We start from the raw sequence: 23,541 nt of genomic DNA on the forward strand, positions 1-23,541 counted from the left end.
CATACTTCAGCTTCTGTTTTTGATGTGTTGAGGCCCCAGGTGAAAATAAACCACTTACCAGAAAATTGACAATGTCAGCATACCAAGGCACCTGAGCAAGGTCCAAGGCAAGAAATTACTCATCAGGAAACTCTTCGCGAATCTGCCCTTCATTCTTCACAGGAGATGAGTCCTCCAATCTGGACATATGATCATCTAATTGGTTCTCAGTTCCCCTCCTATGTTTTATCTCTAGATCCAACTCTTGCAATAGAAGGATCCATCTAATTAGCCTCGGCTTGGCATCCTTCTTATTAAACAAATACCGGATTGCATCATGATCAAAGTACACTACAACCTTGGTTCCTACCAAATATGACCTGAACTTATCAAATGCAAACACTAATGCCAACATCTCTTTCTTAGTGATTGTATAATTCGATTAAGCTGCATCAAGTTCTTGCTAGCATAGTAGATGGAATGAAACATCTTATCTTTTCGCTGCCCAAACACTGCCCCAACTGCTATATCATTGGTATCACATATAAGCTCAAATGGAAGCTTCCAATTTGGAGCAATCAAAATAGGAGCTTCTATCAACTTCTTCTTTAACAACTCAAATGCCTGCAAACACTTCTCATCAAAGACAAATTTCATCTCTTTTTCTAACAAGCTGCACATGGGTCTTGCAGTCTTAGAGAATTCCTTGATGAATCTCCTATAGAACCCAACATGTCTGAGGAAACTCCTAATTCCCTTCATTGTGATGGGTGGTGGCAACTTCTAAATAACCACCACTTTAGCTTTGTCAACTTCCAGTCCATTCTTGGAGATTTTGTGTCCCAACACAATCCCTCTCAAACTAAGAAGTGAAATTTCTCCCAGTTTAACACAGGATTTATTTCTTCTCACCTAGAAAGAACCTTGTCAAGATTAGTTAAACAAAGTTCAAAAGACTCACCAAACACCGAGAAGTCGTCCATGAACACCTAAACAAAATCCTCCATTATATCATGGAAGATTTCTATCATGCATTTCTGAAATGTCGCCCGTGCATTGCATAATCTGAATGGCATGCGCTTGAACGCGTAAGTGCTATACGGACAAGTGAAGGTAGTCTTCTCCTGGTCCTCTAGTGCAATAACAATCTGATTGTACCCTGAGTAGCCATCTAGGAAACAATAATATTTCTGACCCGCCCATCTATCCAACATCTGATCAATAAAAGGCACCGGGTAATGGTCATTTGTAGTGGCATCATTCAACTTTCTGTAGTTCATGCAGATACACCACCTAGTCACTGTTCTTGTGGGGATCAATTCATTCTTTTCATTGGTTACCACCGTCATTCCGCCCTTCTTGGGCACACATTGTACTGGACTCACCCATTTACTATTTGATATGGGGTACACGATCACTGCATATAACCACTTGATCACCTCTTTCCTCACCACATCATTCATCATTATATTCAGTCTCCGTTTATGCTGTGCACTCGACTTATGCCCTTCTTCCATGTAAATTTTATGCATGCACAACGCACGACTGATTCCATGGATGTCAGACATTTGCCAATCCAAGGCTGTTTTTCTCTTCCTCAAGATAATTAATGTTGCTTCCACCTGAGAATCAAATAATGCTGCAGATAAAATAACTGGTAAGGTCTTATTCTCACCCAAGAATTAATACATGAGGTGGGCTGGCAATGCTTTTAACTCTAGCTCGGGTGCTTCTTCAATGGAGGGCTTGGGTGGAGGACCCAACACCCTATTTAAAGGCTCCCATCGACTCCTAATGTACCTACAAGTGCCATATCAAGAAATTATACTATTTCCTACGCCTTCGCATCTACATAGATATCATCTCCTACTAGCACTCGCTCTAACGGGTCCTTGGACGCAATATATCGAGCCTCTGCCTCAAGATATATCACAGTTATCGTAGACAACTCTTCATATACAGTTGGGAGCTTCAATTCCTTGTATACATCGAACACCTCCACTTTATCATGTGGCCGCATAGTGAGTTGCCCAGCTGCTACATCTATCATAGCATGCCCAGTAGCCAAGAAAAGTCTTCCCAATATGAATGGGACCTCAGGATCTGGATCAAAATTCAACACAACAAAGTCTACTTTTAATATCAAAGACATCCCCTACAACACCCTCAGGCCTAGCAATAGATCTATCAGCCAACTATAAGATGATGGTAGTAGGTTTAGGACTACCCAACCCCAGCTTTTTAGATAACGAAGTTGGCATCAGATTTATGCTAGCTCTAAGATTACACTATCCTCGCGCATGAATGCTTTGCCTTATAGTGATTTGAAACGTAAAGCTACCCAGATCTTTCAATTTGGTGGGTAACCTATTTTGGATTCGGGAGCTGCACTCTTCAGTAAGTGCAATTGTCTCATATTCAGTCAGCCTCCTTTTGTTTGCCACAATCTCCTTTACATATTTAGCATACCTGGGTATACCCTGCAAAATATCAACAAATGGCAAGTTAATGTGAATTTATTTCAAAAGAGAGAGAAACTTAACAAACATTCGTCATCCTTCTTTTTCTTGAACTTTTGAGGGAGTGGAGGAGGTGGTTTCACTATTGGTTGCACTATTTCTTCTTGTGCAACAACTTCGCTCTCCTTAGGCTCACTCTCTTTACTCACAGATTCAATATTTCTTTTCTTAGGAGCTAACTCCTCTAACTGTGAACCACTGCGTATACCTACCACGTTTACCTGCTTGGGATTTGGATTAGTGTTTCCCGAAAAACCTCCTTGCGATCGTGAGTTCTGGGCACTAGCAAACTACCCTAATTGTTTCTCCAGATTCTACATAGCTAATTGATTGTTTCTCACATCAACAACTAACTGGGCTTGAACAACCGTAATCTTCTTCAACAACTCCTCCATGATCATGCTACTAGACTGCTTATTTGGCAGCTCCCGTTGGACCTGTGGTTGATACCCCTTTCCTTGGGGTCTATACTGATTTTGGCCTTGGGCCTAATTTTGATTACCACCCAAAGAAAAGTTTGAGTGGTTACACCAACTTGGATTGTAAGAATTTCCATAGTTTTGTTGGCCTCCTCCTCATTGTGCATTCCCTACAAAATTTATAGAATTCGGGTTTACACCACATACCTCTGCACTATGATCACCACCTCCACAAATTTTGCACCAAGTTGGTGGTTGTTGGACTACATTCACCTGAGCTGATTGTTGTCCCAATGATCGATTGTTGAAGTGGGTGTTCATCATATTTTGCAACGCAACAATTTGTGCAGTTAAGACAGTCATTGTATCTACTTCCAGCATACCTGTAGTTTTCTGTATCACAGGTTTCACCCCTCTTCCATTTCATTCGGGGTTACCTTGTGAGATCCTGTACAGCAAGGTGAATAGTTCAGCATAAGTCTTCTCCAAAGCCTGACCACCTGCAACTAAATCAAGTAAAATTTTCGTGTTAGGCTCCAATCCTTCAATGAAGGTATGTACCAACACCTCATTAGATTGATGATGATGTGGACAACTTATCCACATCGATTTAAACCTGTCCCAAGCTTGGTACAAGTTCTCTCCTCCTTTCTGTCGGGAACTTAGGATGTCACTCCTTAACTTAGTTATTTTACCAGATAGGAAAATCTGATAAGGAACTTCTGCGCAAGATCATTCCAGGAGGTGATAGAGTTAGCGGGCTCAGATTTTAACCATATTTTTGCTTTCCCAAGCAGAGAAAAGGGAAATAAAGTGAGCCTCATGTAATCCTCATTTACTCCAGTTGGAGTGTCAGTATCACTGATCTCGAGGAAGTTTTGGATGTGGACTGTTGGATCCTCGTTTGATAGACCAGTGAACTGCCCATTAGTTTGTTTGCACCATACTCTGCTTCAGTTCAAACCTTCCACCAGCTGCTGGTTTCTGAATGTATGATGTCACATTGGTGGTACGTGGGATTGCCACGTCTCTTACCTTCATTGCAACCATCACTGCAGGTTAATCTTGCGTAACTTTTGCTACTGGAGATCTTGGTTCACTATCAACAAGAAGGACTGGGTAAGTGAGTATTCTTTGTCTTCTCCGGTAGTGAACGAATCTTTCCGATTCAGTTAGAGGCGATACCAATCCTTGACTGTCGTCCAATTTAAAATTTTAGTACAACCTGCAACAATGAATTGCTAAGATCAAGTTGTCAACAGTTGCTTTTTAACTTCAAAAGTAAAAAAAATCAAATAATTCCTAATTCTAAAGTCCCCGACGGCGGCGCCATAAACTTATTGCGCTCAAATTGCACACGTAAGCGCACGTGGTCGTTCAAGTATTAAAGTGGCTCTTCTAAAGAGATGGGTATCGTACCCACAGGGACTTACGATTAGAATCAAATAATTTCTCCAAAACTTTTAGCTTAGCACAAGAGTTATCAAGATTTCAATAATGATTTATCTTATAATTCTAAGAGTTAAACAAAATGTAACAACAACGATTCAATTTCAAGGTTTTCAAACAATGATTTGGTAAAGTCCAGGGCTGCAACTCTTATCAGGATTCATGTAACTATATTGTTTAAATGGGTGTTAATCAACTACCGAATCAATGATCACATGGTTAAATGTATGATTATGATCTCCCGACCTCTAATCGCCTACGATAAATGACAACCTAACTACATCGTTGAGTTGGGATAGGCTGGACCAAATATTGAGCATTACGATTTCTTCCTGTATAGTGACCAAGTATGGTTTCTAGGTATATCCCTATCCTAGATACAAATTAATCCTAGTTATTAAGAGAAAATCATGTTCCTTATGCCACACATTATATCCTCTTATTCCTCCCCCGAGTTCAATTCGGACAATATGTTTATTTCAATGGTGATCAGGCACGAAATACGAAAAGCAAGAATATAAGAAAGATTCATATGATAATCAATATTAACACAATAAAAACTCAATAGATTACAATCATCCTTTAGCCACATCCCTAGAACTAGGGTATTTAGCTACACATAACAATAGATTCGATCAAACAATGTTTAAGTATCATAGAAATATCGAAAGTAAAAGAGTTTACGAAAGAACCCTAAAAAATGATGCAATCGCTCTTCAAGTCGTCATTCTTCAAAAACCAGGAAAAGAATGTTTTAATAAAATAAAATATTAAACTATTCATACTAAAGTCGAAATGGCCAAATCTGGCACTCAGGGGCGCAACGCGGTGGGCTTCTCATATTTCATTATGATAATCTTTTCCCTTCTCCGTGACGCGGTCTTGACACGGACCACTCTGCCTCAATTCGAATCTGCCGAACCCAAATTAAAATCCCTCTCTGCGACACGGAGAGGATACGACTATGCCTTGGAATTCTTTCCTTCCTTTTTCTTCCTTGCTTCTTTTCGACTCGGATCTTTTGTGCTCCCCAATGTCCATTTTAGTGCTCGTTTCTCCCTTTAACCTCACCTACACCACTAATCATATTGGTTAGCTCATATATAACCAAAATATTCGATATGACTATGAATAAACACACATTGAATTCAAACTTAGCTTAAATATGGGCATTATTAGATTTCTAGGCATATAAATACGCCTAAGATCAGATGTTGTTTTCACAGATGCAGGTCTACAAAGGGAGAAAGGAAAGGTAAGCATTGGAATGGTAGCTATGGATAGCTGTAGTCATTTGCTTCATGTCTTTGGTACCCTTATTAAATTTGTAGGGAGGGTCATAACTGTTGAAGCTCTAGCAATTGGGGAAGCTGTGGAAAGAGCACTATAAAAAGGTTGGTCAAAGGTTTACATATTGTCAATTGCAAACAATGTTATACAAATGTTGCAAAAGAATTTGATGTCATCTTGGGAAATAGAGACCATTTGCAATGATGTCTGGCGATTGATGAAGTCTTTCGAAGAAATCAAGATTATATATATTCCTCGAACATGGAATATGTTAGCTCATAATCTAGCCAAATTTTCTATTTCATGTATAAATATAATTTCTTGGGATTCTGCCTTCCCATGTTGTGTTGTAACTGATGCAATGATGTCTTATGGATATCTAAAACATATTTTAAAGTAATGCAATAAAGTGTTTTTCCCGAAAAAAAATCCCAAATTCTCTATTTTAATCTTCAAATATAGAGTATCTCTATATTGGAGAAAATTAACTCTATAATTTCTCACAGCTTACATTTTTGCAAGTTTATAAATAACATGAATATTCATATTAGGCAATCCATGATTCATATGCTTGTGTCACAGTATCAATGTGACACTCCCATAAGGTAATGCGGAATTTTAAGAAAACTATTACTGGATTGTATGTTTCAATGTACTATAATCGACGTCAATTCATTATTTTTAATGTTTCTAATTCAAAATTGAGCATGAAACTTTGATTCATTCGGTTAATGCATTCTGAAAAAGAACAAAGAGAACCTTGGCTGAAAGAGTAGATAAATAGTAAATTTTCACCTTAGTACTACTATATAGAGAAGTCTAGGAGTAGACTCTTCTTGGTCGACATGCCTACTTTTAGCCAAGGTCATTTATGTAATTTTTATATTTTTTTGTTTAAATTTGTTTAACTTTTTTAAATTCTTTCTGGATATTTGCAAATTACATATAAAAACATCTACAAATCACATTAATTAACTATTTGAAATATTTAAATTTTAAAAGACATAAACAATTTGGTTGACTCTCAAAATTCTATTGGTGCCACATACCGGGACAAAAGAAGTAATAAAGGTTATTTGAAATTGACGTAAAAAGCCCTATAAATCTCAATAATTAAGAACTTGAAATATTTGAAAAACAAATAAAATAATTGGTTGATTCTTTAAATCATATCTATGCCACATAAATTAGGATATAGGGAGTAATATGTATTATTTGAAAATTATGTAAAAAGTACTATAGATCATAATAATTAACAAAATAAAATATTTAAAAGCCATACAAAAATTTGGACGATTCTCCAAATTACATCTGTATCTCTAAGTTGAGAATGAGAGAGTAACATATATTGAGTCTGTACTGGCACGGGTTCCCATACCTAGTATTTAATACAAATGTTGATGCACTTAAGTTTCTTGCAAGTTACCATCTTGTCCACAAATACATGCAAAAGGGAAGCAAGGTGCACATAACATCCCACGTTAGCAAAGTTCGTGAAAGGGCCGCATCTTATAACGAACGTGGTGTAGACAACTTACTCTAGTTCAAGCATTAGTGGTTTCTTCCACGTGACCTATAGGTCACGCAGAGACAACATTAGTGTTGCTCTAGACTCAACTTTTAACTAGTTAAAAGTTGCCTAAGGATGGTTTCACAATAACTATCATTGTGAATTTAAAACGTGTCAATATCTACTATATACATAACAAGATATAGGGAAAAGGACTAAAACACATTCTTCACAAGATGAGAGAAAGCATTAGATGAAGCCAACTTTGTCCATCTCACATATCGACTTCCTCTATCGATAGCGTAAAGCCACCCAACACAGAGAACGAACATAGTCGATACTGAGTTTCCTCCTCCCTTTTTAGTAACAAAATAAACCAAAAGTAGGACCAAACTGAGAGTTATTAGCATAAACAAAGATGGGTTTGTGAATGAGAAATATAAGTTTCCTATTTTCATAGCAATCAAATGGAATTATTTCGTCAATTCTTGTTCATTGCCATTGATGTACCTATATTTTACCTCTTTTTTTACCTTGTACATATAGTGTAATTTTTCCGCCCCCAAAGACATCTAATACTGCACTAACATAGCTAGTGTTTGCTTACCATTATGATTGTCATAATTCTGGAACTATGTCTTTGTGCAGGAGAAGTTACGACATCAAGTCGAGTTTGAATGCAATGTTTGCATCGGGACCTGATAGTTGGTTTGGAAATTGGGACTTTGCTTCAACGGATATAAAAATTCCTTTTTCCAGATAACGAAGGTTCAGTCCAGCTTTGGCAAGGACAATATGACAAAATTATTGCACGCAAACTCAATCGTTCTCTAGAAGAGAAGATCCCTTGGATTCAATATCATGATCTTGGAATGCTCGGATGGGCTTATTTGACATTACTTAAGCCTTCCCCTCCAAATATGTGTGGCTCACCAGGTGGTCCTCCTATGACTTCGCCAAGGGTCCAACTCAGTGATGGGAGATATGTAGCTTACAAAGAGGGTGGTGTTGCCAAGGAGAAGGCAAAGCACAAGATCATTATTGCTCATGGCTTTGATAGTTCCAACGACTTGATGTTGCCGATATCCCAAGCATGAAAACTTTTAAAACTCCATATTTAGCGTATTCAGTTTAGTATCTATGATGTATATATGTTATCTCCAAGTTCGATTGTACCTGCAATATGATTGAAAATCAGAATTTTTTTGATGAGTCCAACGCTAAAGATTGGACTCAACAAGATTTTCCTGATTTTCAACCGCATTGCAGGTGCAAGCGGAGTTGGACATAACATACATAATAGATACTAAATTGAATACGCTGAATATGGAGTTATAAAAGTTTTCATACTTCGGATATTGGGAACATCAAGTCTTTGGAACTATCGAAGCCATGAACAATAATGGCGTTGTGCTTTGGCTTCTCCTTGGCAACACCACCCTGTTTGTAGGCTAAATATCTCCCATCACTGAGTTGGACCCTTGGCGAAGTCACCGGAAGACCATCTGGTGAGCCACAACTTTTGGAGTTGGAGGCTTAAATAATGAAAAATATGCCAATCTAAGTCATAAAAATTTTGGTCCATAGTTTAAATTCTTTTTCCTTCCTTACATTTTCATTCAATGAGAAAAGGTGGAACCCGGACAAGTTCGTCAACTCGAGCTTTTAAGTCGACGCTCAACAAAGGTACTACACTTTCCTTTTGTATTTCATTTTAAGATTATGTGTTATTTGTTTAAATTTGACGTAAGATTTTATAGCTAGATTGCTATGGATAATAAGAAACATGGTAAGAAACATACGAGTAAAAAATTAAGAAAAATAAGAAGAAAATTAAATAAATTATATCCAGAATATAAACAACTCAATATCACAAAGGCTGATAATGAAAAATTAGATCAATTAATAAATAATATATCTAAAATAGAATATAAATATATTCAATATTTAAAAATACAATGAATAACAAGAATAACGAATATAGACAAAAACTTAATGAAATAATTATAGAAAAACGACAAGAATTAGAACATAGGCAAAATAGACTTAACAATAATATATTCGCAGGAATTTGTCACAAATCTATAGTAGCACAAAGAAAAACTATTTTATATCTAGAAATACAAATAAATAACTTAGAATATAAACTACAACATAATTTATAAATGAATAAAGAAGAATACACAATAGATGAAAAAACATATGAAAATTATGACGGATTAAAAATAAAGATAATATTTTCTAATCTAGGAAGAAGATATAAGAAAATAGGTGACAATATAAGTTTAATGTTAGAAAAATAAATGGTAAAACTAGAAGATAGTTTAACTGCTATGGTAAGAATAACAAAAGAAAATGAAGAAATAGATAGAAAAACGAAAATTGAAAAAATAAAACAACAAGCAAAAAATGAAGTACAACAATTAGAAGAAGTAAAATACACTAAAATAATAGAGCTAGAAAAAGAGCTAGCAATATTAAAAGAAATGTATGAAATTAAACAAAAAGAAAAAGAACAAAAAACAAAATTAGCTAATGAGATAATTAAATTTAAAGAAAAATTGCAATTACAAGATGAATTAGGAGAAAAAGAAGAAAACAACCAAGATAATCTACCCGAAATAAGAGTTGATGAAATAAACGATGATGATCTAGAACAACATTCGGAAACAAGCGAAACATATACGGGACTTTTAGCAAACATAGATAATACAAAGAATTTAGAAGTAAATACAGAAGACGTAGACATGGACGAAAAACCTAGCACATCAGGAGTAAAAAACCCAAAAAATTTTAATCCAAAATATTATAATGAAAATTATGAACAATATGATAAAGAAAAAACTACATGGGATAAAAGATTAAATAAAAAATGGACGCCTAAACCAATAACTGGACAACATGAATTTTTAGATTTAGACTGTGTAGCAGACATAAATAAAACAATCCAATTATGGGTAGGATACATATAAAAACAATTAATAGATAACAAGATAGTAATAACAGAGGCACCAGGATACATAGAAAGAACACTTATAGGAATAGTAAAATTATGGCTACAAAATTTAACAAATGAAAGCTTAACAACTTTAAGAAATAATAAAAAATTTGATGGTGGAATAGCCACTACAACCATGGAAATATTATATAAATATGAAATAGCTATAAGAAATGAATTTAGTAGTATGACAACATAAGTAGAAAAACAAAATAAAGAAAAAATCATAAATCGGAATCTAATGACAAAATTAGCAATATGTAATATGTGTTACATAGATGAATATACATGTGCATTTAGAGAATATTATTATAAAGGAACATATAGCATAGAAGAAAGTAAAGAAATAAGAAAATTATATTTTACAAAATTATCAGAACCTTTTAATTCAAAAGTAATAAAAAGTTGGAATGAAGCAGAATTAACAGATACCTTAGGAGCTAGAATAAAATTCTTATAACGATGGTTTATGGAACTATGTGAAAAACATAAAGAAGAAATAAAAATGGAAAAAATATTAGTAAAAACCTTGGCATGTTGCAAAAATAAGACAACACCTCAATTTGGTTGTACGGATAGGTATTATAAAAATAAAAAGAAATATAATAAAAAATACAGATCAAAATATATATATAAAAAACCAAGAAGAAGGTACTATGTAAAAAATTACAAAACCAAAAGATCATATAGACCAAAAAGAAAACTAACGGAATGTACTTGTTATAATTGTGGAAAATTAGGACATATAGCTAGAGATTGTAAATTACCTAAAGATCCAAAGAAAAAACAAATATCAGAAAAAATAATAGACGATGAAAAATATACACAAATAGAATACGTAGATTATGAATTAGAAAGCAATGATTGTCACACCCCAAATCCGGATGTGATGGCACGTGTCCATTTCCCACCGGACACGTCAGCCTAACCCAACCACAACGATAGAGAAGTAGAAATACGAGAATAAAAGATAATAAATAAGCGGAAGACTTTAATTAAGACTCAACACTACCCAGAATTTGGTTGTCACATGTACAAACCTCTAAATACAGAATTCGAATAAAAATATACAAGTCTCAGAGTATAGTTCTCGAATAGAACAAAACTGAAAGTAAAGATAACTCAAGGGCACGTCTGGAATGAACCGCTACCTCTCGAGTATGTCCCGAAGCTCAATCTGCTAAAGAAACTACTAAGCCGAATCTGAGAGAGAGTTGTCAACCTACACAATTGTGTAGAAGAAAGGGTGAGTACTGAAAACCACAGGCACTCGCAAGTAACTCTAAACTAAGCAAAACTAGCAGCTACAAACAACTCCTTTCAATCCCAACCGAACCACCGAAACTTCAATCTAGAAGCAAACCAACCAACCTATACTAAACAGATCATATTCAACAGCCAGAACCAACAGTATATCCTCATCAACCTCAGATCAACAAATAAGAGCAAGTAGATCAAATTCCACATAAGAAGGGTAAACCGATACAATCCACACATCACAGAAAAAGATAAGGCAAATGCGATGCAAAATGCGATAATAATGTCATGTAGTCGTGATGCATGTCTGTCATACGATACACATCTGTTGACGTAATCAGTCCGCACTGAATACTCAAATCAGAACCCATGGGGGCACACATGGACCATGTATCACCGCCGGAACCAGATCCCATCAGCATCCAAATCATTAGCCGGAGCTAGTCCATCTCATATATCTCTAGCCGGAGCTAGTCTCAACTGTATCTCATAGCCATCCATCCTCATATCAGTGTCTCAGAACTCATCTAACAGATAGTTTACACATGAGGTAAATAATGAATATGCACATGTCATCAATCACAATCATATCACGATCACATCATAGTATTACACATCATTTGTCTCAATCACAACCATATCATGACCACATCATAGTATTACACATCACCTGTCTCAATCACAACCAAGTCACGGCCACATCATAGTATTACACATCACCTGTCTCAATCACAACCATATCACGAGCACATCATAGTATTACACATCATCTGTCTCAACATCAATGTCTGTATCAATCATAGCCTACTCATGCTCTTCTATCCCCTCAATATCAGTTATCACATGACTTATTCAACAAATTCAAGTCACATATAACACATTTAGCTCGTTTTATTCCCCATATTTCATTTACAACAATTTCAATCAACAAATAAAACCCATCCTCAATCCCCATTACTCCCAACACAATTAGGAAAGTAGTCATGCGTAGTCTAAGAGTTTTACAAAGTTTGGAAGCCACTTGCCTTAAAACAAACTCCAAAAGTTACTTGACTTGAGTCTTTCCTTTCCGAGTATAATCCGGATCACGAAAATCTATTCAAACAATTATTCACAATCACAATTCGAGTCCAATGACACCAAAATCAAGAAATTTAGGGAAAAAGGGCAAAATGGTCCAAAAGTCTCATACCGGAAAACGATACCCAAATCTGGAAATTTTTGATGTAAAATGATCCTTAAAGTATTTGGAAGCTAATGGTGAAAACCAATTTGAAAACGGAGTTGAAATCAATTCACAAACTCAATTTGAAGGAAAATCCACGTTCTTGAAGAAGTCTAAAATATTCGGATCCGAAACCCCGACTCGAAAATAAAATATCTCTTGAAAAACATCTTACCCATGCTTAGATAAGTTCAAATATGAAATTTCATCAAAAACGGAGTTAAGATTGACCTTGAAATTCTCAATTTATCAAACTTTAACTTTATCGGGAAAGTCCAACTTGTACGCGGTTAATATGATGAAAATAATCGATGAATCAATAATTTTGTGTTAAAATCAGTTTACCCATAACATAAGGATCGTAAATATACCTTTTTCATCAAAAAGGGAGTCCAAATCGATAAAACCCCAATTTTTCCCAAGAGATTTACGGATAGGGAAAAAAAAATAGATAAAGAAATTATGAGAAAATGTCGAATTGAAGATTGAATACTAACCCTCATATTAATTCAAGAAGAAACCCGTAAGAATCACTCCATTCCGATCTCTAGAACTCCCGATATGCTCAAAATATCAAATGAACACAATCTGAGATTTTTATAACAGTACATGGTTGTTATGCACCAGAAAAACATCAGTTAATCTTTACTAAAAAGGCCGTAATTTCCTCATACGATAGTGAAATGACCCGATTCTTTTTGTAAATGTCTTAAATAATGATACGGACCTGCTCGTTCAATCGGAGCTCAATTTCATGCTCGTTGCCCAGTCAAATATCATTTCTACTCGGTAAACAATTATTTCTTATTTGCGATAAAAGTCCAATCTAGGGTTAGCGAAAATGCACCAAAATTTGCAGATAAGTCCTATAATTCATGCTCAAAGTTTCAGAACCTTCGGAATAATTTTTTGACCTTTAAAACTAATAATGACCCTTTAGTTGTCACAATTTGCTGAAATAGTATCAAAGCATCCAAGAAACTTAAAAGCTCACCCAAAACTCATTTGACACTTCCCGAACACAAACCAAATATGCTACTAGCTTGAAAATGACATTTGGACTCAATGAAATCGTCGGAATTTGAATTCGAGGTCTCCTTGACCCGGTATCCGATAAGGCGTCAAAAACTAACTTTAGGCTCAAAAACTCGAAACGCACTCGGGGACTCTAAAAATTCAACCAAGACTCATTCTAGACTTAGAATCACCCCCTGAATCCAACAGTGCCCTCGGAATTCCATTTCGAGCACCGGAACCTCATTTGTTCACCAAAGTCAACTTTTGATCAAAATTTCACAATTTTGCAACTTAGGACCTCAAATCTTCGTTTTAACTCCAAATTCGACTCCGTAAATTCTCATAGACCTGTTTCAACATTCTAAAACTGCTGGAATCGACGGAAATCTGATTCGAGTCTCGAAACTCCAAATGACTCGAAATAGCACTTTTAACCAAACTTTAACTCTTAAAAACTCAACTTTTCATCAATTTTCCTTCAAACCAACTTCGAAAATAAAACAATTAGGACTCGGGGCAACTATCAGGAGGGGTAAAACGGTCATTTTATGAAAATTTCCAAAAATGACCTTTAGAGTCATTATATTATTCACCACTAAAAATCATGTTCGTCCTCGAACATAAAGTAGAAGAAGACAAAAAAATACTCGACGCTATCACCCCGAGGTGAAATTTCTGAACTCAATAATTACTACTCCCAACGAACCCATTCTTAAACCTTATCCCAAAAATCATAAAAGGATTCCCAAATCAATCTTGACAATTTAACCCTCAAAGGGTTATTTCAACCACCGACTAACTCAAAGACTGAATCTGAATCTAAGATCTCAAAACTACAACATATTTACCATGACAAACCCCTAATCATGTAACCACGAGAGAAATTTTCGGAATCAATAACCACAGAAAAATCAAGGATGAACCTAAATCAGTCACCAAGCTCTAACAACACACGAACCATCACCGACTCTAGAAAAAATCCCATTCTCATTACCACATTTCCACAAGTCTGAGTCATACTAATCTGATGCATATCCATCGAGCACCCATCTTGGAATTATCACGCTTATCTAACCCACAGATAGAAATGATCAAGTATCCTAACTGATGATCGACCCACCAAGCATATAAAACCTCTAAGGATGCCACCAAAACACTGAAGTAGGATCCATAATTGTAGACAACTCCAGCAACGGAAGAACTAGGCCCACGGGCCACCTAAGCATCGAACCACACCTAGCTGAACCATGCATACAGGGGCAGATAAATACCAAAATAGCCAAATACTGTAGCCACATACGGTAGCCTCTCTATACCTTTCCAAAAGCAAGATGACACTTATAGAACTTCTGAAACCTTCCACCACCCAATACCACATCGAACCCACTATCTCTGAATCGGCCCACCCACACAAGTATTCTATTCTGCCAAGAGAGCATGAATCGGTCCATCTGATTCACCACTAGGCATCCACCCACAAAAGTAAAAACACGTCTGAACATAGACAAAGAATCATAATCCAAAACCATATCTAAATGAGGTAGTGGTCACATAAGAATATACAAAACTGAAATTGAACAACCCAAGATATCCCTTCCACGATGTCCATAACACACCTTCCCATTCGTCTGACTTCACAATCAGTCCAGTCGCCTCATAACAATCATAGACATACTCAATTTATCCATTTTTCTCATACTCTTTACAATAATCAATTAAAGCCAACAATATCAATACTACCAGAACATCATAGTCACACCGGCCAGTTACTTTACCCTCAGACGGCCACTAGTATCCAGTCATTCTTAGAAACAGATCGTTGCTTCCAAAATTTTGAATTATGGTCCTTCCTCCTTCCATTGAAGCATTCCACGATCGATATGGTCTCACCCAATCGTTAATAATCCAAGTTCTAAATGTCATAGTACCTTTTCATTGAGATAGAACTATTGAATCACGACCAATATGATTACACGCGATCCTTTACTTACCCAGCTTCAACTATTATTCAAACCATCATATATCTCATGCCGAAACTTGAAGCAGTTCTTGGTCACTCCAATAATTCGTATACTATGAGAACACAACCTCTATTTACCATATCAAGGATCTATGTAACACGTTACAACAGTCTGGATAATTCCATAAATAGAGTTATCAACCCAGTTCAAAATCCTCAATAACCATGTAGAGCTATAAGTCCTTCCGGTTGGACACTCATAAGCCACCTACCATAAGCTGAACAATTCAAACCAATTCAAAAACTGCAGAATTCCTCATACATCAACGTTTACCACCAACACCAATACCAAGTGTTCAGAAAGTAGCTGATAACACATCATACATTTGTGCTGAACCAATCCACCTTGCATTGTCATATCTAACATAAAAGCAGAAATTTACACAATCCTCAACTTCAAACTAAGGATCTACACGTGATGTCTCATTCCTTCACATATCTTAACTTATATCCATCGCGCAAGACTCTTGTTCTTCCCGTAAATCATTTATCATTATAGTTTCTTGGCCAAACATCCACCGCATATTACCTTTTACCTTAAGTCAAACTTCTCCAATGAAACTTCATCGAACTCTTCTACAATCACAAGTATTTAACTGCTACAACTCAAACCATGCAAAAGTCCTTCCAATGGCTAAAAAGTTGATACAACCAATCATCTCTTACCTTGCAACCCACATCTTGACAAAACCAACCCGATTCCTTTTTAATCGTACCTTCTCGCTAAAATCCTTAATTGCCTTTACACGAGTATACTTGTTAAAACTTTCTTCATCCATGGCTTATTGTTGCCCATTTCTTTTGACTCATCATGAAGTCATTAGTTCCCAATATAATCATGACCACCCAAGGGTCGTACCTTGTCCTAGAAACAAGACAGGATCGATTCACTCGATCCACCACTATAACTTTCCTTATAATTAATGTTTAACTCAAGCGTTCATAGTAGCAACCACTTGATTTCTCAATCGAGAATGCAACATCAACCTTCTGACCCGATTAGGTGAAACAGCTGACAACTCAGATTTCTCCGCTTCCATATATCACTAGTACCACATCATGAACAACCGCTAAATCCACCACTAGAAGACATCAGATCCATTGAGAAGGTCGTACTCAAACAACCTGTTCATTTACACTCATTAAATAGTTGCAAAACATTACCAAAGCACTTCAGCTCCGGCCGAAAATGATATGCACAATTTCGTAAGCCCGATGATGGCAGAAGCAACATAGCCCATAACCCTAACCAAGATAACACGGGTACCGTCGTAGTCGCCGTACAATGACCCTGTAATGATATACACCCACACTATAAAAACACCGTAGAACTTCTGATTTTGGTTGGTGCAACTTCATCATCATAATATACTACGCAATCTATTCCCTTATGACGAACTTCACAAACTGTAGTTTCCAAAGTCGCAGCACTCTCAACATAGTCATTCTCTTACTTACATCATTCTTCATTGTCTAGCCACTTCCGTCGTATAAGTCACACAAGCACTATTCTCGTTGTTGAATAAATGACCGGAGAACTAAGACGTTCCTGAAGTCTCTTAATAAATGTTCATCTTCCAATACATAAACTCAAAACACATCCCTTGGCCACAACCTTACTCACTCGTTCGAAGAGAATTCCATGTCTGATCACACTTCCTTTCCACAAGCCTATCACCTCCGCATCAAAACAAGATCTAACACTAAAATCACGCGATGACACCTAAACTCGCACCCACGCAGGACCAACCACGAGTCATTACAATGAGAGAGAGAACAGAGTGAAGTGATAAGAATTAGATCGGACCAAGGACGCACGATAGAGAATCAAGTAATAAAGATCTTTTCTAAAAGTCACCATAGCCTCTCGAAGATAAGTACAGACGTCTCCGTATCGATCCTCGAAATGCTACTTAGACTTGGCTTGTACACGTGAGACTATGAACCTGGGGCTCTGATACCATTTTGTCACACCCCAAATTCGGATGTGATGGCACGTGTCCATTTCCCACCGGACAGTCAGCCTAACCCAACCACAACGATAGAGAAGTAGAAATACGAGAATAAAAGATAATAAATAAGCGGAAGACTTTAATTAAGACTCAACACTACCCAGAATTGGTTGTCACATGTACAAACCTCTAAATACAGAATTCAAATAAAAATATACAAGTCTCAGAGTATAGTTCTCGAATAGAACAAAACTGAAAGTAAAGATAACTCAAGGGCACGTCTGGATTGAACCGCTACCTCTCGAGTATGTCCCGAAGCTCAATCTGCTAAAGAAAATACTAAGCCGAATCTTAGAGAGCTGTCAACCTACACAATTGTGTAGAAGCAAGGGTGAGTACCGAAAACCACAGGTACTCGCAAGTAACTCTAAACTAAGCAAAACTAGCAGCTACAAACAACTCATTTCAAACCCAACCGAACCACCGAAACTTCAATCTAGCAGCAAACCAACCAACCTATACTAAACAGATCATATTCAACATCCAGAACCAACAGTATATTCTCATCAACCTCAGATCAACAAATAAGAGCAAGTAGATCAAATTCCACATAAGAAGGGTAAACCGATACAATCCACACATCACAGACAAAGATAAGGCAAATGCGATCCAAAATGCAATAATGATGTCATGTAGTCGTGATGCATGTTTGTCCTACGATACACATCTGTTGACGTAATCAGTCCGCGCTGAATACTCAAATCAGAACCCATGGGGGCCACACATGGACCATGTATCACCGCCGGAACCGGATACCATCGGCATCCAAATCGCTAGCCGAAGCTAGTCCATCTCATATATTCTAGGCGGAGCTAGTCTCAACTGTGTCTCATATCCATCCATCCTCATATCAATGTCTCAAACTCATGCAATAGATAGTTCACACATGGGATGAATAATGAATATGCACATGTCATCAATCACAATCATATCACGATCACATCATAGTATTACACATCATCTGTCTCAATCACAACCATATCACGACCACATCATAGTATTACACATCACCTGTCTCAATCACAACCATATCACGACCACATCATAGTATTACACATCACATGTCTCAATCACAACCATATCACGATCACATCTTAGCATTACACATCACCTGTCTCAATCACAATGTCTGTATCAATCATATCCTACTCATGCTCTTCTACCCCCTCAATATCAGTTATCACATGACTTATTCAACAAATTCAAGTCACATATAACATATTTAGCTCGTTTTATTCCCCATCTTCATTTACAACAATTTCACTCAACAAATAAAACTCATCCTCAATCCCCATTACTCCCAACACAATTAGGAAAGTAGTAATGCGTAGTCTAAGAGTTTTACAAAGTTTGGAAGTCACTTGCCTTAAAACGAACTCCAAAAGTTACTTGACTTGAGCCTTTCCTTTCCGGTATAATCGGATCACGATAATATATTCAAAAATTAATCACAATCACAATTCGAGTCCAATGACACCAAAATCAAGAAATTTAGGGAAAAAGGGCAAAACGGTCCAAAAGTCTCATACCGGAAAACGATACCCAAATCTGGAAATTTCTTATGTAAAATGATCCTTAAAGTATTTGGAAGCTAATGGTGAAAACCAATTTGAAAACGGAGTTGAAATCAATTCACAAACTCAATTTGAAGGAAAATCCACGTTCTTGAAGAAGCCTAAAATATTCGGATCCGAAACCCCGACTCGAAAATGAAATGTCTCTTGAAAAACTCTTACCATGCTTAGATAAGTTCAAATATGAAATCTCATCAAAAACGGAGTTAGGATCGACCTTGAAATTCTTGATTTATCAAACTTAACTTTACCGGGAAAGTCCAAATTGTACGCGGTTAATATGATGAAAATAATCGATGAATCAATAATTTTATGTTAAAATCAGTTTACCCATAACATAAGGATCGTAAATATACCTTTTTCATCAAAAAGGGAGTCCAAATCGATAAAACCCCAATTTTTCCCAAGAGATTTATGGATAGGGAAAAAAAAACAGATAAAGAAATTATGAGAAAATGTCGAATTGAAGATTGAATACTAACCCTCATATTAATTCAAGAAGAAACCCGTAAGAATCACTCCATTCGATCTCTAGAACTCCCGATATGCTCAAAATACCAAATGAACACAGTCTGAGATTTTTATAAAGTACATGGTTGTTATGCACCAAAAAACAGCAGTTAATCTTTCACTAAAAAGACCGTAATTTCCTCATACGATAGTAAAATGACCCGATTCTTTTTGTAAATGTCTTAAATAATGATACGACCTGCTCGTTCAATCGGAGCTCAATTTCATGCTCGTTTGCCCAATCAAATATCATTTCTACTCGGTAAACAATTATTTCTATTTGCGATAAAAGTCCAATCTCGGGTTAGCGAAAATGCACCAAAATTTGCAGATAAGTCCTATAATTCATGCTCAAAATTTCAGAACCTTCGAATAATTTTTCGACCTTTAAAACTAATAATGAACCCTTTAGTTGCCACAATTTGCTGAAATAGTGTCAAAGCATCCAAGAAGCTTAAAAGCTCACCCAAAACTCATTTGGCACTTCCCGAACACAAACCAAATATGCTACTAGCTTGAAAATGACATTTCGGACTCAATGAATCGTCGGAATTTGAATTCGAGGTCTCCTTGACCCGTATCCGATAAGGCGTCAAGAAACTAACTTTAGGCTCAAAAACTCGAAACGCACTCGGGGCTCTAAAAATTCAACCAAGACTCATTCTAGACTTAGAATCACCCCTGAATCCAACGGTGCCCTCGAATTCCATTTCGAGCACCGGAACCTCGTTTGTTGACCAAAGTCAATCTTGATCAAAATTTCACAATTTTAGCAACTTAGGACCTCAAATCTTCGTTTTAACTCCAAATTCGACTCCGTAATTCTCATAGACCGTTTCGACATTCTAAAACTGCTGGAATCGACAGAAATCAATCCAAACTCCAAATGACTCGAAGTAGCACTTTTAACCAAACTTTAACTCTTAAAAACTCAACTTTTCATCAATTTTCCTTCAAACCAACTTCGAAAATACAACAATTAGGACTCGGGCAACTTCAGGAGGGGTAAAACAGTCATTTTATGAAAATTTCCAAAAATGACCTTTAGGGTCATTACAATGATAGTATATATGAATTATCGGAAAATGAAATAGATAATGACATAGAAATAGAAAATGAATTCTATAATATAACAAATGACTGAAGCAGATATACAAACAATAAATAAAGAAGAACATCAAGACGAAGAATATTTAGAACAGAAAATAATATTTGATAATAGTATATTTGAACAAATAAAAGGAAAAGAATTAGACCTAAGCGTAGCAAAAATATTCGAAATACCAACAGTAAGAAACTGGTTTAAACGACAAAAAGAAGAATATTATGTAGTAAGTCAAAGAGAACATATCATAGATTGCAAATACACTAAAGGAAAGTCCGAAATACCAATAATAAATAAAAGAATAATAAATAAAGAAATACAAGATATTAAGGCTAAAAATCCAATTAAATATGTACATTTAGGAGGAACAAAAATATTAATAAAAGTATGTTTTAGAGAAGGAATAGATACATCCATAGAAATATACTTAGCGCATGATAGAATTATACAACCCATAGAAAAAAGTATAATAAGTGCTGTAAGAGGTAAACCTCATATACCAAAAATTTAAGTTTATAAATAAGTGCTAACTACTCAGTAGCAATAAATGACAGGAATATAGATAAATCACTAGTATTATACTGGCGAATGTCAGGGATAGAACTAGCCCCAGGAAGTAAAATATTTACAGCTAGATGTAAAAACTTAATATGTTCTAACAACAAAACATAAAATAACAGCAAAAAATAAAATAGATAAAATAAAAAATAGAAGATCCCTTTTAAAGAATAGTTACAGTCATAGATAAAAACGATTATAGTTATAATGAAATTGATATAGAAGAAGATTTAGAAATAGTAAAAGAAAGACTAAGCACATCGAAAAGGATAAACAATGAGATACCCCAAATATCATCAAAAATGAGTACCTCAGGAGAATAGATAAAACCCCACAAAAATCAATAGAAGAAGATATAAAACCACATCATACTACATAACGGGAATAATGGAACAACGAAAATATTTAATATTAATAGATAACAGGACGAGAAGAAAACTATATTACAGAGAATTAGTTACGAAAGATAAATAATAACTATTGAACAATCATGCTCCGAACTACCAAAAAGCATTAATGTATACCGAAGAAACTACAGAAAAGGAAATATTCATCGGAGGAGTACCAATAGTAATAAAATTCAAAATATATCAAGGAAATGAAAATATCATTTTAGGAATAAAAATGGTTGGAACAAGTAAAACCATATAATCTAAAAGACAAACAGTTAACAATAAATTATGAAAATAAAAGAGTAATAATAAAAAGGACTTTGGTATGATAAAAATATGAAAATGAAAATATGAAAATATATACTTGCAAAGATAATAATAGAAGGATATTTACAATCGATATTTATACACCAATGATAGATACGGGAGCAGAAGCTAATATATGTAAATACAATTGTTTACCAGAAGATAAATGGAAAAATTAAAAAACACCGATAGTAGTAACGGGATTTAATAATGAAGGAAGCATGATCACATATAAGGCAAAAAATATAAAAGTACAAATATGGGATAAGATATTAACTAGAAGAAAAATATATAACTTTGAATTAACTACAAAAGATATGCTATTAGGAATGCCATTTTTTAGAAAAATTAATACCCACATATATAACAAAAACACACTGGTGGGTTCACAACACCGTGTAAACAAAAAATAGGAGCAAAAAGAGTAAATAATAAAAAACGAAAAAAAAACAGAATGGATAAAAGGAAGTGAAAAAATTACACAAAAATTAGAAAATATAAAAAGAAGACCCTAAAATAGAATTAATATATTCTCTATAGATAAGTAAAAAATAATTCAAGATAATTAGAATTAATTAATAGTGAGGATCCTTTACAAGGATGGGAAAAACATAAAACAAAAGTAAAATTGAGTAATTGGATAATAACAGTATAATAACCCAAAAACCATTAAAGTATAATTTTAATGATTTAACGAAATTTAAGATTAATATAGATGAATTACTAGAAAATGATATATACAAGAAAGCAATAGTAAGCATACAAGCCCGACGGATTTATCCGGTAAATAAACATAGTGAACAAAAAAGACGAAAAAGCAGAATGGGTTATTGATTATAGAATTTAAATGCAAAAACTAAAACATATAATTATCCGATACCAAATAAATACTAAAAGATAAGACAAATACAAGGATATAATTATTTTAAGCAAATTTGATTGTAAATCAGGATTTTATCACTTAAAACTAGAAGAAGAATCTAAAAAACTAACAGCATTCACTGTACCACAAGGATTTTATGAATGGAATGTATTACCATTTGGAGATAAAAAACGCACCAGGTAGATATCAACACCTTTATGGATAATTACTTTAAACAAATAGAAAATTGTGTAGTGACGATGATATATTATTTATATTCCTAAGACACAAGATGAACATATAAGATTATTAGAAAAATTTATACAACATCATAGAATATTCAGGGTATAAGTCTAAGTAAAAAGAAAGCTGATATAATGAAAAATCAAATAGAATTCTTAGGAATACAAATTGATAAAAACGGAATAAAAAATGCAAACACATATACAAAAAAATAATTACTCAAATGAACAACTAGACACAAAAAGAAATTACAATCATTCTTAGGACTAGTAAATCAAGTAAGGAGAATACATACC

General features: G+C 35.2%; 1 pseudogene; it reads right to left on the reverse strand.

Annotated features, from left to right (window-relative positions):
* The window catches only part of LOC125823345 (uncharacterized), a 61,748-nt pseudogene that overhangs the window by 34,717 nt on the left and 3,490 nt on the right, over positions 1-23,541 (reverse strand).

This window comes from Solanum verrucosum, unplaced genomic scaffold, assembly GCF_900185275.1.
Source record: "Solanum verrucosum unplaced genomic scaffold, falcon-dt-bn FXZP01000214.1, whole genome shotgun sequence".
NCBI lineage: Eukaryota > Viridiplantae > Streptophyta > Magnoliopsida > Solanales > Solanaceae > Solanum > Solanum verrucosum.